The following is a 16,194-nucleotide window of genomic DNA, read 5'->3' on the forward strand; positions in this document are numbered from 1 at the left end:
AGCGGCTTTTTTTCCTTTTAAAAAAAGCCCTCAGCACCCTTAATCTTCCATTGGCTCTTGTTGATTATCTGTTCAGTTCCGCATGGTCTCTATAACATCTCAACCAGCAGGAGCTCACAAATTGCAGAGACTGAAGGCCAAATCAAAACAGCATAGGAATCACTCCTGCTCAACTTCTGTGGCAGAACCAGGGCTTTTTTTCAGCTGGAACGCAATGCAACAGTGTTCTGGAACCTCTTAAAAATGGTCACATGGCTGGTGGCCCCGCCCCCTGATCTCCAGACAGAGTGGTGCAGAGGGCAATCTAAACTCCCCTCTGTCTGGAGATGAGGCGGCAGTGCCACCAGCCATGTGACCATTTTTAAGAGGTTCCAGAACACTGTTCCATCACGTTCCAGCTGAAAAAAAAGCCCTGGGCAGAGCATATTGTCACTAAGGTAGGTACCTGTCGCTGGAATTCTCATTGCAAACATGATATACATCTCTACTCTACTCTGGAATCTGATATGGTAAAGAGTCTTTCCAAAATAGATAGTGATATCAAAAAGAGATATTGATAAAACTCTAGTATTACTCTTTCTGAGAAAGCAGAGGTTGCATAGCCTCTGGCAAAGGAAAATAATAGTAATAATTAGAATGTTATTTATTGACCCTTGAACACACCAAAATAAAACAAAAGAACAGTTATTTCAGCCTGTTGGAATGAGAGTGAAGAAGTCTACTGAGTATAAGCATCAGAGTTCTAGATCTTGACCATTTCCTGTTCATACCAGATTATAAAATCAACCTGTCCCAATGCAGACTCACACTGGCAGCAGGCAAGGGATAACTCCCAAGTTGTCCGAGCAGGGCAGCACCCAGCTCCAAGGTTCAGGCACCAACTGGGCACACTCACAGCTTCACATCCAAAGGGGGATTCCAAAAACACATCCATAGGAACAGGCCAAGGTCAGGGACAAGAGAATCAGTTCCAAACACAGCAGCAAGGTCAGCAGTGAGCAGACTCATTGCTTCCACACAGCCACTCCCTCTTCGGCTGCTTTTAAGCCTCACAGTGCTCAGCTGCCTGTGCTACAGCAAGCACCTGCCGGCTGTCTCAGTCCTGCTCCTGCGAGCACTCATCATCACTAATGATGCTGGGCCGGTGCTGTGCTGCTAGCCTGGCACTGCGCCTTCTGGCTTGGAGGGCTCTTCTAGCCCTCCTCTGGCAGCGCTCCCGAGGCTCTGGTGATGAAGGGGGAGAGCTGGCCTGCACCTGGCTTTCTGTTGCCAGCCCAGGGCTGGGAAGCTGAGGAACTGATGTGCTGGGACCTGGCTGTGGATCAGTATCTGAGCCTTCAGGGCCTGCCTCCTCCTGCAGTGCCTCTGCCACTGGCTGTGGATCTGGGTCAGGTTCACCAGCTGCCTCTTCCTCAGAAGAGTCCTCTGAGTCTCTCTGTTCCGCTGGGCCAGGTTGGTCCATGACACAACCACAGGAAGTATGTGCATGTAGGTTTGCCCACCATTAGGATTTTTTTAAAAAAATGTCCTGATCACAGGGATAGAGTCTATACATACATGTTTTGTTCATGCATAGACTCCTCATATGCTAGGCCATGACATGTAGTTGTTGGAGAGGGGGAGGGACACACAAAGCCTGTATGTAACTTTTTTGCTTATCTTTTATCCACCTGGCAATGATTTGCTTGCATTTATCCCAGAGTGTTTATGGAATATTTATTAGGACCAGGGCCTCCTAAGGTATAAATTAAAGGTAAAGTAAGAAGGAACTAAACCTCACAATTTCCCAAAGGGATAATTAGAGGATAGATGAATTTGGGTGGTGGGATATTGGGGTGGATCCAACCAGCTGTTCACTCAATCTTGCCTAGATCTCCTCCTTACTACAGTTCTTTTTTTTTTTATAAAATTTTTATTTTTCAGTATACTACACAACACTACAATAACACTACACAAGACTATCACAAGGGAAGGGAAAGGATGAAGAAAAAGGGAAGGGGCGGGGAAAAGGGGACATAAAGGGAAGGATAAACTACATTCAACACTGCACTTCAATGTTTTCCCTTCATACTGCCATAATAGAAAAAAAATAGCTCAATAAAATGATGATGGGGTGGTTAATCATACAGAATACACATTTCAAATTCTAATTAAACTTTCCTCCCCCTTCTGGGTCCCGGACGCAATTCTCTCTGTGCAACCGCAGCTGCGGTGCTCTCCTCCTCCTCCCCCCCCTCAGGCTTCTCCTTTTCTTCATTCTTGGTGCACTGGAATTCCGGGTTTTTATCCTCAAAATCCTTTAGTTGATCTTCTGATAGTATCTTATGGGCTTGATCTTTATGTCTAAACCATATTCCTTCCGGAAGTAACCATTTATACTTTATTCCATGGTCCCTCAGAAGAGCTGCGAACTTTTTGTACTTAAAACGTCTTTTCCGGACTAGAAATGGAACGTCCTTCAAAATCTTGACTTTAAGACCCATAAAGTCCAAATCTGCATTGTATGAGTTATATAGGATAGTGCCCCGAATCTTTTTAAATGAAAAATCAATAATGATCTCGCAACCTTACTACAGTTCTTGACTCACATGGCTTTTGTCCATGCAAGCCTCATGACCCACACAACATAATCTTTCTGAATTGTCAAAGGGGACCCTTTCTCCCTTTTCAATGGAGGAAAAGCTGGTTGGATGTACCCCAATGACCTAGGCTCATGCTGCAAGTAAGCATAATTCTCTCTTCATCTGCATAGTTGTATTGGAAGAAAAGGGAAACCTTGGCCTCTTCTCACCACCGCCATTCCAACAATCTTCTTGGGAAGGAATTTGTTGGCTAAAGGAGATGAAGGGAATTGCTAATGCCATTCTCTGTTCAGGACTCACATCCACACACTCCTAGGGAGTCCCCGCCAGAGGAGGAAAATGTACATGCACCACCCACGAATGGAGATGCTTTTCATGGCTTGATAGAGAGTGGAAGAGGCTCTTGTGACCCACAATATTTTACTGCAGGCATAATGGATTTCTGCTTTGACTGAGGCACCCCTAACCTGTTTCTTCATCAGTCTGGACTCCTAACATGTCACATGCTGGGGACCCACTTTCCAACTAGAGTGACAGATGGATAGACAGACAGAATGGCAGATACACACTGATTGACCTCCAGATAGATAGGCAGGCATACAGACAGATGCATAATAGATGGAAGTGTTTCTCCACTTACAGCTAGGAAGCTGTAAAAAAAACCATGAACATTCATGCACAGCTCTGACAAGGCACGCCACTCATTGACAGAGCACATAATTGACAAGCATAGAGTCCCTGGTGCAATCTCATCTATTTCCAGTTAAAGGATCTCAGCAGGGCTGGGAAAAGCAATCTTTGAGAGCTATACTGCCAGTGGGAGTAGGTGATTCTTGAGCTATATGAAGAAATGGACTAACTCAGTAAAAGGCAGCTGCATATTTGATATTTGTCTATCAGTGGAATACAGATCGGACCAGCTAACTTATTAAGTGCCCATTCCTCAGCTTTTGATGGCACACCAACTGTGCTCTCAGCAGACACCTAGCAACTCTCATCCATGGCTCAGTCACTTCCCAACAAAACTATTGAAACCATGAAACTATTGTAATGAGCTTCACATGGGGTTGCCCTTGAAAAAAGTTCATGAACTGCAACTGCTGACTCATAATGCTGCAAGGCTGGTGTCAAATGTAACTGGGCAGGATCAAATTATGATGTCAGAGAGGAGCAGGCAATTCTGGCTTAGTTCAAGCCTTTGGCTTGGGCTTATAAAGTCATATGTTCCCTAATCACCATCTTACGCAATCAAGTTAAGGCCGTTTGTTTGTTGGTTGGTTGGTTTTGTCTGGCATTCCTTCAATGACCCCTTTTGATGATCAGGGATAGTTCCAGCTCTGCATCCCCTGGGTAACAGCCAATGAGAGCTGGCTGAATGCTGGGGCTAGAGACAGCTGAAATCCATTAAAGCAATTAGGGAGAGGAGAGGAGAGGATGGTAGCAGGAATGGCAGTGGGAATGGCTTTTCTCCAGACTCTTGGCATTAGCGAGTCCCCATAGCTGGCAACCATGGGGGATCTGTGTCATGCGAGGACACTACATCCTCCAGGGGGGTGGGGGCTGGGTGATACCAGTGGGGTGTGTGGAGGGGGACTAGAAGCTGACTGGCTGAGCGGACTGGAGAGTAGGTGTCATGGGCTTTGGACTGGAGGGGACATGGGAAATGCAGGGCCCACACTAAGTATTGAGTATTCTGTCCAAAAATTCCCCCCCAAATTTTGGGAGATATTTTTAATTATATGGCAATAGCTGCCCGAGTGTTATTTGCAGTCAAATGGAAAGCTGATTGTTACCCTAGAAGAGAAGAATGGGAACATAAACTAGCAAATTATGCTATGGTGGCCAAATTAACAAACTATATTAATAAAAAACACATATTAGAATTTCAAGAGAGAGTTGGGAAAGTATATGCATATTGTATTACATAAGATAAGCTGTGCAAGACATTAGAAGTATGCAGCAGAAGTTGTAAAACATACAGTGCAATCCTAAGAATAGCTTTCTGGGAGTAAACCCCATTGAATAGACTTGAGTAGGATTCTAAGGGCCAAGCTACAAGTGACGAATGACACTTGAACGGCAAGTGTATTTCTCCCTGTCCACTTGCGCTCCACTCAATCCACTTGCCGTTCAAGTGTCATTCGTCACTTGTAGTTTGGCCCTGAGTAGGTCTGTTTAGGATTGCGTTCTTAATGTAAATGGAGCAATAATGAGACTTTTAATTAATTGAAAATTTTATTTAGAAAACTTAAAGTATTTTATTGGATAAGAAAAATAGAAGTGACAATAGAAAGTGCATAGAAACTTACACAGAATACAAAGTACTAAATTTGAACTACAACAGAAAAGTATATTCAAAATACGTGATAACACAGCTAGTTTATGGTATAGTTCTCTTCTCCCTCTCCTTGTTGCTTATACCTAAACTTTAATACTAATAGAAGATTTGAAGTGTTGATTAAATTTTGAGAGCTATACAATTAGAATTGTGAAACAATAACTTTTTTCTTTTTTAGTTCCGTTTTTCTTGTTTTTAGCTGTATATCTGTTTTTCTTTTATCTATATTTTTTTGTAATTTGCCATATATGCTTTTTTGTTATATTTTGTACTGTTCAATAATAAACATTATTCTATAAAAAGTTATTAAGACTACTTATTTAGAGTCCTTCACAGGTTGTCTACCAAAAGAAAATACAATGAATAATGGGGAAAAAAATGAAACTGTTCCTATAGTCAGACCTGGTACAGGTACCTACTTACTAAGAGGCTGGATTGTAGCTCTGCTAGCCAGTTTGGTGTAGTGGTTAAGAGTGTGGGACTCTAATCTGGAGAGCCGGGTTTGATTCCCCACTCCTCCGCTTGAAGCCAACTGGGTGACCTTGGGCTACTCACAGTTCTCTGGAGCTCTCTCAACTCCACCTACCTCACAGGGTGTTTTGTTGTGGGGATAATAATGACATACTTTGTAAACCGCTCTGAGTGGGCATTAAGTTGTCCTGAAGGGCAGTATATACATCGAATGTTGTTGTTGTTGTTGTTGTTGTTGTTGTTACGCCTCTTCTGGAGCTTTGAAATATTCTTCCAGGCCTGCATAGAGCTACTCTCTTTAGGCATTCCATAAACTAGTCGAAGTATTTGCAGGCGAGTGCTAAGTGGGGGAAGAGAGCAGGGAGGGGCACGGTGACAAAACAGTGCTAGAGGTAAAGAGGCCACAACTTTATTGAAATTGCAGCTCAGGGAGCAAAGGCGCGCATAGAGCACAGATCCGAGCATGGCATTCCATAAACTAGTCGAAGCATTTCTACCAGCCTTTGGGAGGTAGTCCTTATATTCTTAGTCACTCGCTTGTTATTTTCCTTTCAGATTTTCATACTTCTATACATTTGGTGAATTTTTGTCCGTAAATTTTGTTTTAATGCTGTGTTGTATTTAGTAAGTAAAATAAAGATGAGAGGCATTGTGATGCTATGTGAAAAGTCGAGGGGATGCTTAGATTGGCAAGCAGGTTTTCTGCAGTAGCAGCTTCATTTCCAAACTCTCTTATAATTGTTGGCCAATGTGGTGAATCTACAGTGTGGTGACTGGGGTTAGAATGCCGAACTAGGACTGGGGAAACTGCAGTTACAATTCCCAATCAACTACAGAGTACACCAGCCAATTTTTGGCCAATTATCTCACAGGATACTCATTAGATTGAAATTGAGGTGAGGAGAACCATGTATGCCATTCCAAATTCTTTTGAGGAAGGGCAGGAGGCATATGTGTTTTCTAGGTATGATATCAATAAACACTTACTAGGTGATTTATTGATTTATTGATTGTGTGCCTTGCTCCCTGAGACTGGAGGAGGATTCTAGCATAAGGCAATGCAATCAAATGGCATGAGATACCCAATAAACAATGCAATAATGCTAGGATTACAAAAATCAGAAACAAATAACCCAGACATGATCCCCGACCTGGTTTGTCCAGGTGAACCTCATCTCGTCAGATCTCAGAAGCTAAGCAGGGTCTGCCTTGGTTAGTAATTGGATGGGAGGCCTCCAACAAAGACCAGGATTGCAGAGTTAGGCAGTGGCAAACCACCTCTCTTAGTATCTTGCCATGAAAACCGTGCCAGAGGTTGCCATAAATCAGCTATGACTTGAGAGCACTCTCCACCACCAACAATCCAGACATGATAGGCCATAAATTATGAAAAAAGATGGTGTTTCAAAAGTAGAACACAATACAATACAATCAATATTAACAACAACATTTGATTTATATACTGCCCTTCAAGACAACTTAACACCCACTCAGAGTGATTTACAAAGTATGTTGTTATTATCTCCACAACAATCACCCTGTGAGGTGGGTGGAACTGAGAGAGTTCTGAGAGAGCTGTGACTGACCCAAGGTCACCCAGCTGACTTCAAGTGGAGGAGTGGGGAATCAAACCCAGCTCTCCAGGTTAGAGTCCTGCCGCTCTTAACCACTACAAGAAAAATACGATGAACAGTGGAACAGACAAAAATCTGGTTGCCAAAATGCCCTCCATTCAGCATTATGATCTAGCATTGCCTTACCGTTACACTTAAAAATATTTGCATTATGACTGTTTTGTTTTTGATCACAATATAACTGCCACATATTTTAGGACAGAATCTGTGAATCTGTAAGAGAACAACATGGAAAAAAATCTAAATAATTATAGCAGAGAGCATCCCCAGCGGAAATGTCTTTGTAATACAGTAATACCTAGTATGTAGTAACTTCCTTCCTAACTTTAGATATGCAGACAGGTATAGATATAATGTTAATCATCAATCTGCTATACGTAGATCAATATGAGAATTAACTAACCTCTTGAGAATTTATTTACTCTTGATAATAATATAATACAAACAAATAAGTAAAATAAAATGTGTGCCTTTAGCGTTCCCACTTACTTAACTAACAAAAGCTATAATAACTTGTTGTGGAGAGCACCGGGGTACAGAAGTTCCTAATAATAAGGGGCATGCACATTCGCACAATAAAGAAGTGGCATGTGTTAATTCCCTTCTCCATTTCTCTTTTTCTTCCTCATGGACTAATAATACACTCAGATTTAAAAACTGTTGTACATCCATCATCACAAAGGAAAATGCCACATTTCTTTAGTTGTGGAGACAGTAATTACAGGTTAAGACTTGCAATTGGTGTGTTGGTGAACATGGCTGATGCTACAGCAATTATAAAGTAATTCTTGCGCAGACCATATGAGTTCCTCTATAACTAAAACACAGAGTATTTGCAGCAAGCAGGAAATGGAGTTACATCGGGCAGCTTAATTCGTAATTGTCACATTTATTGGATGCAGGGGAGCACTAAGAGATTCTACACAAATACAAAGCACCACATTTTCTGTTTTGACTTGTACTTTGCTCATAGGACTCCATTAAAGAAAACGAGACGATGCATAGCTATGCACAAATGAGGTACATCCAAAACCTTTAACAATTGTCACAGGTATTTCTACCTTCCCGCATGCAGGCATCTTATCTTGACTTACCGATATGTTTATACCTCGCTTTTATCCACAGTGAGGACCCAAAGCGGCTTATAACTTCATTCTCCCTTCAAGGTGTCTTAGGTTCGGTGTGTGTAACTGGCCCGACATCACCCTGCAAGCTTCCATGTCAGAGTGGGGAGTCATACCTGGGCATCCCAGATTTTAGTCCCACCATCTAGTCACTGCACAGCACTGGCTCTCAGATCTGTGGGACATAGCCACATTCTAAACTCTGACTCAAAAGGGCTTAAGATAGCAACTAAGATCTGTGATGGCAAAGGGGAAGGCCTCCTTGCGAGTTATGGGGAATTAGCAGCAAGGAGGAGGCTTTTGTTGTTTTTTGAGAACTCCTTTCAGTAAACAGATATTTCAAACAAAAAGGGAATCTTTACTGAAAAGTAACAAAAACCAAGGCTGGAATGGTTGGTCCCAAGGTGGGATAAAGGACATAACACATTCACACAACATGCAACACACATTCAAGACTAACCAGGAAAGAGAGTAAAAGCTGGATCCAAGCACACAGTCTGGGGCTGAGGGGCAGCCTACTTATACCATGGGGCAAGATTGGACCTTGGGGCAAGATTGCATCTTCTACCCCCCAAAAAAGACTTGAGTGGTTTGTCCCGGGGTGGGAAAAAGGATTGTGAAGTTGTCTCTGGGATGAGACAAATAAGCTGGTAAGCCGTCTCTGGGGTGTAACGAAGAATTAGGAAGGTTTGATTAAGTCTTCCCTGGTGGAACGAAAGTTATCAAATGATGACTCGCAAGGTGGATGGGTGAGGCTATCAGTTCTTTGAACCATTTAAACACATTCAGAGAAGGGGTTTATGACATAACCATAACCATAACCATAACCATAACCATAACCATAACCATAACCATAACCATAACCATAACCATAACCATAACCATAACCATAAGCTTTCTAATATTATGGGGGTGGTTCTGGCCACTAACAGCGTATCTCAGAGATACAGCAGAAGCAAGCCCATGGTCCACTAAAGAAGTCAAGGCAAGTAGGCAGATATTATCAAGACAGATCTAAGATTGAATCAATGGTTACTATGCAGAAATATGTGCCATTTCAAATATAATAGGCTACATTTATTAATATATTTTGATTTTTCCAAATTTTTATATTTTCAGATTTGCAAACCAACTTGAGATTTATATGTAAATAAATGGCAAATATTGCAGTCCTAAACAGAGTTACACTCCTCTAAGTCCTTGGAAGTTGTCCAGGGATGGTCTCCCAGCCACCTGCAGACTCCCAGGCAACCCACTCCAAGGGCCCCAAGGCCTGGCTGGCAACGAAGCCAGAAGAAGGGACGTGGGGCGAGTTGCCACCAATGCCAAGGCCAGCAGTGGACTTGGGAGACACTGGAGGATGAGCTGTGGCTGACAGAAAGTCCCTGAGCCAGTCCATGCAGCTGCCGGCACCACAGCAAGTCGGCCGCCAAGGGGGGACGATGAGAGGGGGCTGATCCACTCTCACCTGCACCCGGCAGATGAGCACTCTCCACGAGGGAAGGGCGGCGGTGTGAAAGGGAGTGAGTGGACTCGACACCCGACACAGGAAGACTGGACCCATCTTCCCCTGTAAACCTGCCGACATGAGGCCCCGCAGCAGAGACCCCACCCTCCAGACCGGGCCAGCACGTCCAAAGCTTGATGGCTCAGGGATTGGCAGGGGCTGTTGACCATCCACCCCAGGGAGGGGCAGGATGGGCGGTGGGGGGAAGGGCAGGGGAGCCTACCAGTGGGAGGTGAAGGTCAGGGTGGGGCACAAGGGTGTGGCCACACTTGGCCCAGGTGGTGGGACTGATGTTTGGGGGCAGGCTCGTGGGAGGCAGGGCAGGGGTGGCAGTAAGGGGGCAGGGGATGTAAAGAGGGCTCCATACCCAGGCTGAGGAGGAGAGCTGTGGGAGGGCTGACCCTGATAAAGGTGCAGCCTCCTCACTGGTGGTGTAAGGCTTATAGAGTGGCGCAACTACTTGGCCTGCCCACCCTTTCTGAGGCCTACGAAGGGGGAGCCCTCATGCAGGCGACTGGGCTGGGAAGAGGAGAAGGACAGGGCCGATTAGGCGGCTGCAGTTGGGAAGGAAAGGACGGACCCGCTCGACACGCCCCTCCTGGGGTTGGACCCGCCGGGGCCAGTTGGGGGTGCTGGGAATCCTGACAGAAGTCAACAAGTTTAAAAGGGTATAACTCTCTTTAGGGATACACTATACCAAAGCTTTAAAATTAATCCCCTACAACCCTTGAAGGGAAACTGGAGCATTTCTAGATTGTGGACCTGCTCATCTGTTAGGGATCATTTTGTTCTTGAAGTGACAGGAAATATGTTAGGCATTTTAAACAGTTGTTTTGTTGAAGGAGAGTGTTCTGTTGTCCAAATATAAAATGTATTGGGGAGATGGAATTATAAACAAACAGGTAAGAAAGGAGAAAAAACAATATACTAGACATTATTGATTGGGGGTTTTAAGTTTGAATTTTTTTTCATACATAGCCGTGGAGCATTTACGCATGGATCTATGTTACAATGTGCAATATTTCACACTAACTCTTTGTTTGGTGTAGTGGTTAAGAGCGGTGGGACTCTAATCTAGAGAACTGGTTTTATTCCCCACTCTTCCAGGTGAAGTCAGCTGGGTGACCTTGGGTCAGTCACAGCTTCTTGGAGCTTTCTCAGCCCCACCCACTTCATGGGGTGATAATAATAATACACTTTGTAAACTGCTCTGAGTGGGCATGAAATTATCCTGAAGGGCGGTATATAAATTGAATGTTGTTGTTGTTCTAGTGCTGCTACTTGACTATGAGAACTGAATTGCTTTCTATAATCTCATTCTAGCCTACAAGATGGTTTCCTACCACAACATGGCCTATTTGTCCACCTGGATCCATGCTACGGTAACATCAAGACTTGATTATTGTAATGCACTATACATAGGTCTCCTCCTGTCTAAGTAAACTAGGAGACTCCAGTTGGTACAAAACACTGTGGCTCAGCTGTTATCAGGAATGAGCAGGCGCATGAATATCACTCCCATCCTGCAGTCATGTTACCATGCTTAATCCAATGTATTAGCTATCACATACAAGGCTCTTCATGGCGTCAGTCCAGAATACCTATGGGACCACCTCTTTCCCCATGTTCCTTCGCGGCAGCTTCGCTCATCTGAACAGGGGCTCCTGCAGGTTCCACCCTGCAACAGCTGCCCATACAGCTGCATTCTCTGTGGTGGCCCCCGCCCTATGGAATTGCTTGCCTAAGGAAGTCAGGAGAGCCCCCTCTCTCTTGGCTTTCCGCAAACGATGCAAAATTGAATTGTTCAAAAGGCTTTTTACTCAGATAGGAGGACTGTACTGTAGGAAGAAGGTCTCTAACTTCACTAAAGAGTTAGGGACCATAGACTTCACCGCTATGTTGCCTTACATGCTATCTATTGCTTTAAGTATGTGGTCCTATGTATGACCTATTACCTTAAGTATGACCCTACTCTGTAGTTCTACGTTCTCTAATGTCAGTCCTAGAATCGCTTATGCTCGGTTTCAGCATTTCTTCAACTCTGTATTGGATTTTTGCGAATGCTATATCTTTGTAAACTTGCATTTATTTATCTTATGGCATTGTTTAGTGAAATGTCCTTAATAATGACTGTGCTAATCTCATTCTCTGTAAGTCGCCTTGAGTCTCAGCGAGAAAGGTGGACTATAAATGAATGAATGAATGAATGAATGAATAGTTTAGTGCAGTAGCAGCATCTTGATTTCCTTTGATTCTTCAAATTTCCCAGGCAGTGGCATTTCCCCCTGACCATCAGATTCAATCAGTCAAGTATCACCCAGCCTAGGGAAAATGGCTCCTGGTCGGCACAAGGCAGGCATAGGACACAACAGAGTGGCAAGTCTGGCTGTCTACTTCTCCTTCCTTTCCTCCTTTGTTGAGTCATGGCCTTTTTTCCTCCCAGTTCAGAGCTCTGCAAGGCTGGGGGTGCCTTGGCTAGTGGTGAATAGAATGGGACCACTTGGTCAAATTTGACTGAGACTCGAGGGGTTGGTAGTGGACAGGGACCACTAGATCCCTTGCAATTTGGGTGTTATTTGGTTGAAAAACAGCCCCCCCCCCCAGAAATAGTGGAACTATAATAATTCTGGAGTCTTGGGAAAACATAAACCTGAATCAGAGAATGTTACCGGGGGACCCAAATACCATTGAATACTGGTATTTATGTAATTCCTGAAATCTAAATTTTTAAAAATACCTTTTTAAAAAAAACAGCGTATATTTCAATTAACTCAATGACCTGGGTAGCCCAGGTGAGCCTGATCTCGTCAGATCTCAGAAGCTAAGCAGGGTCGGCCTTGGTTAGTAATGGGATGGGAGACTTCTAAGGAAGACCAGGGTCGCAGAGGCAGGCAATGGCAAACCACCTCTGTTAGTCTCTTGCCATGAAAGCCTCACCAGGGGTCACCATAAGTCAGCTCTGACTTGAGGGCACCACACACACACCTCAATGACCACAGGAGCTCAGATGGAAAGATCTCCACCAGGGTATGTTGTTTTGTAGTGTTCATAGTTTTAATGCACTACCTTTGTGAACACCACCTAGTATTTTAGCAGGGCTGCAGAGCTTGTCTTGAATTTGGTTCTTATGCCCAGACTGAGCCCTGTCAGTCCTCATCTGCAGCTATTTTTCTTGCCGTTTCATTTCTGCCTCCCCACCTCCTCCCCATGAATCAATCTCTGAATCCAGATTTGCCAACTGCAAATCACAGTTCTCCCCTGCGGTGTATCAGCTGACTTGCATTGGATTTCTTTACATTTTTACTCAGTCTCATATGATTACGATTAATTTTCATAGCGCTTTAACATTGACAAGAGCCTTAGTCTTTATATTACTCAGCCAGCGCAACCTGAGTGGTGCGTCTGAAAATACACTCATTTCAAGCAATATATTCTGTCCTGTGACTCACATGGTGTTTATTTTGGAGTTAAGTTATGCCTGTTTTAAAAGGCCAAATGTCTTTAGGTTGCAAAGAACTGTCAGAGAGAAGGCTGCTGGCACTTGTTATATCCCTTTAACAAGCGGAGACATAGGCTGTTTTCACACTGCTTACCTGCCACGGAACATCGTGCCAAGCTCCCAGAACGACAGCATCTTCTTGGTGCAATTTTGCATGAGAACTGCCGTTCTCGCATGAAATTGCACCAGAAAGACGCTGTCGTTCCGGGAGCTTGGCACGATGTTCCGTGGCCAGTAAGCAGTGTGAAAATGGCCCTAGATTCCAGGTAACGAGCTTCAAGTTTTCAGGTAGAAAACTCATTGATCAAATTAACAATTGCCCAATACTGCCACCTGAAATCTTTCACAGACAATTAACTGGGTCTCTCACAAGTACGTCTGTTGACCCCTCTTGAGTTAATAGTAACACTTGTCTGCACAGATATCTAACTGCAGAGAAGTAAACGGAAGTCTTGTGCTATTATAAGCAGGGGATCATGAATAGATGCTTCAGCTCCGTAAGGGCAAGATACTTCATTTTATTCTTATGTGATGCTGTCAACTACCAACCTTAAAAGGAACAATGAAAAAAAAGGGATTCTTGCTTTTCAGATCTCTCAAACATTTTTATAGTGCTATCTTATTGCTTTACATATTACTTTGGGTTTTCTTCCTCCTATTGAGCTGCAGTTGAGATTATCTGGATGCAGGAAGAAGATGTGATGTCCAGTGGCAAAAATTGGAGTGAAAATGTGGGAGATCCAGGTTTAAACCCCTGCTTAACTGTGAAGTTCCCTGTGTCATCTTGGGTGAGCCACTTTTCCTCACTCATACTTGCACATGCATCATTTACGATGCAATCGTGGGTGGAACAGAAAATGCTAAGGGAGGTGACGAGGCACTATGCCGGCATATCTCTGAGACTTGCTGGCATAAGCTGCAGTTGTGCTGGTGAAGTGCCCTGGTTTGATCACACTGGTCCTAGCTGCTGGCACAGCCCCACTGCAGCCATCTACCAATGCACCACTTGCATAAACCCTTGCAGCAATGTGGGACAGGGTCAATCCGGAGCATGGCTGGAGTGAATCTGCCCCCTAAGCTGCTCCAGCATAGGGATGTGTCCCCCAAACCAGCGGAAAGTTATCCCATCAAAAATTGCGGCATGGGAAAATTACTTCGCCTGTTATAGATAAGGATGAGAAATAAAAGAGACGAACTAACAATGTACATGTTATAGAAATGTTGTTTATTTTAAGTTTCAAATTTTCTGAAATAGAAACATATATTAATTAAATTGCCTGATAATTAACATGATTTAGTATATTATAGTATACAGTTAATATTAAAAGATTATATATATTAAAATAGTATATATATTATTTATATATATTATTTAATATATATTAAATATTATTTATCTATTAAACTATTATATATCTATATACATAAAATATTATATATTATAATATAATAATTAAAATATTAAAACATTAAAACAGTTAATATTAAAATTGTTAGATTGTGATATGTCGTATATAATTAATTTGGAGGTAAGAAAAGTATAACAATGAATATTGTTAAATACTTTAAAATACAATATTATATCTTTAATATTTGATTTACTAGCAAGATATAGTAAAAGAGAGGAAATGTTTCTGAGAATGGTTGTTATAAACCTGCACATGATATTTAAATGATATGTGGTTATTGTATTCTAGACAATCTTTGTAATGGGTACCTTATGTACTTTGCATTCCTGTTCCTTTTTTGTTTTGTATCCTTTTTATTGTTTAGAAAATAATATATATATTTAAAAAACCCCTACGGCATAGCCCATATGCTCCCATACAACAGAGAAGGCCAGGTTCTCCCAAGGCAAATCACCAACCAAAAGCCTCAGCAGAGCACAGAATGCTGACAACAGCTGCAACCAATCACCTCCCTTCCTTCCTCTGCACCCAATCACAGGCCTCCCAGCACCCAAGCTGGGATGCCCCACAGTTCAGCAGGGAGGGTGCATGGCATGGGACTCTCTCTCGGCATCTCTGACATGCACACTTAGAATGCACAGCACTGCACTTCAGTGGTGGGCGATGCACAGAGAGGGCACTTGGCACTCACACCCGACAGCGAGAGCAAAGTCCATACTGTGTGGCTAATGTGTCTCCTTTCAGAATCCGAACAGGAACCTCGTCTCCAGAGGCATAACTCGAAGAGGAGCAGTCCACTGATGAGTAAGCAGGGGCAAACCCCAGAGTCCTCACCTGCTTCTCCCATTCCCCTTGCATGAGCCCAGTACTGCCCCCCAAATGCTGGGTCCCATACCGGAACAAGCAGCATGTTCATTAGGGAGTAAGCAAAGCCAGGCTCACCTGGCACCATGCCCAATGTCATGCAATGAGCTATGCCCACAGGGAAATGCACCTGGAAGGGCTGCTAAGATGCAGGGCGGGGGGGGGGGGGCAGACAGGAACACTGGCAGGCTCATACTGGGCTTTCACCCCACTCCTTTGCTAGTGTCCCCACTTTGGATGCCTGGCAGCTGCCTCAATGTGCTCTGTGGATCGGCTGGCCAAGCAACCATGGGACCCATTGCCTTCCAGGATTGGAGCAGCTGCAGTTGTGGAACACTTCTTCATAGGACCAGTAAGGGTCATTAGGATGGCTCGAACCAGGGCTTTTTTTCTGGGAAAAGAGGTGGTGGAACTCAGGACCGCACAATGATGTCACTTTGGGTCAGCTGAAACAAGGGGGGAGTTTTTTAAAGATTAAATTGCCCTTGGTGAAAATGGTCACATGGCCGGTGGCCCCATCCCCTGATCTCCAGACAAAGGGGAGTTTAGATTGCCCTTTGCGCCACTGGCATGGAGGGCAATCTAAACTCCCCTCTGTCTGGAGATCAGGGGGTGGGGCCACCGGCCATGTGACCATTTTCATGAGGTTCCGGAACTCTGTTCCACCGCGTTCCTGCTGAAAAAAAGCCCTGGCTCTAACATGTATTTCAGGGGGGTTACCTGGCAAATGACCCCTTCATTGGAGTGGAATTGTAAATTCAGCCAG

The sequence above is a fragment of the Eublepharis macularius genome, chromosome 9, assembly GCF_028583425.1.
Source record: "Eublepharis macularius isolate TG4126 chromosome 9, MPM_Emac_v1.0, whole genome shotgun sequence".
In the NCBI taxonomy this organism is placed as follows: domain Eukaryota; kingdom Metazoa; phylum Chordata; class Lepidosauria; order Squamata; family Eublepharidae; genus Eublepharis; species Eublepharis macularius.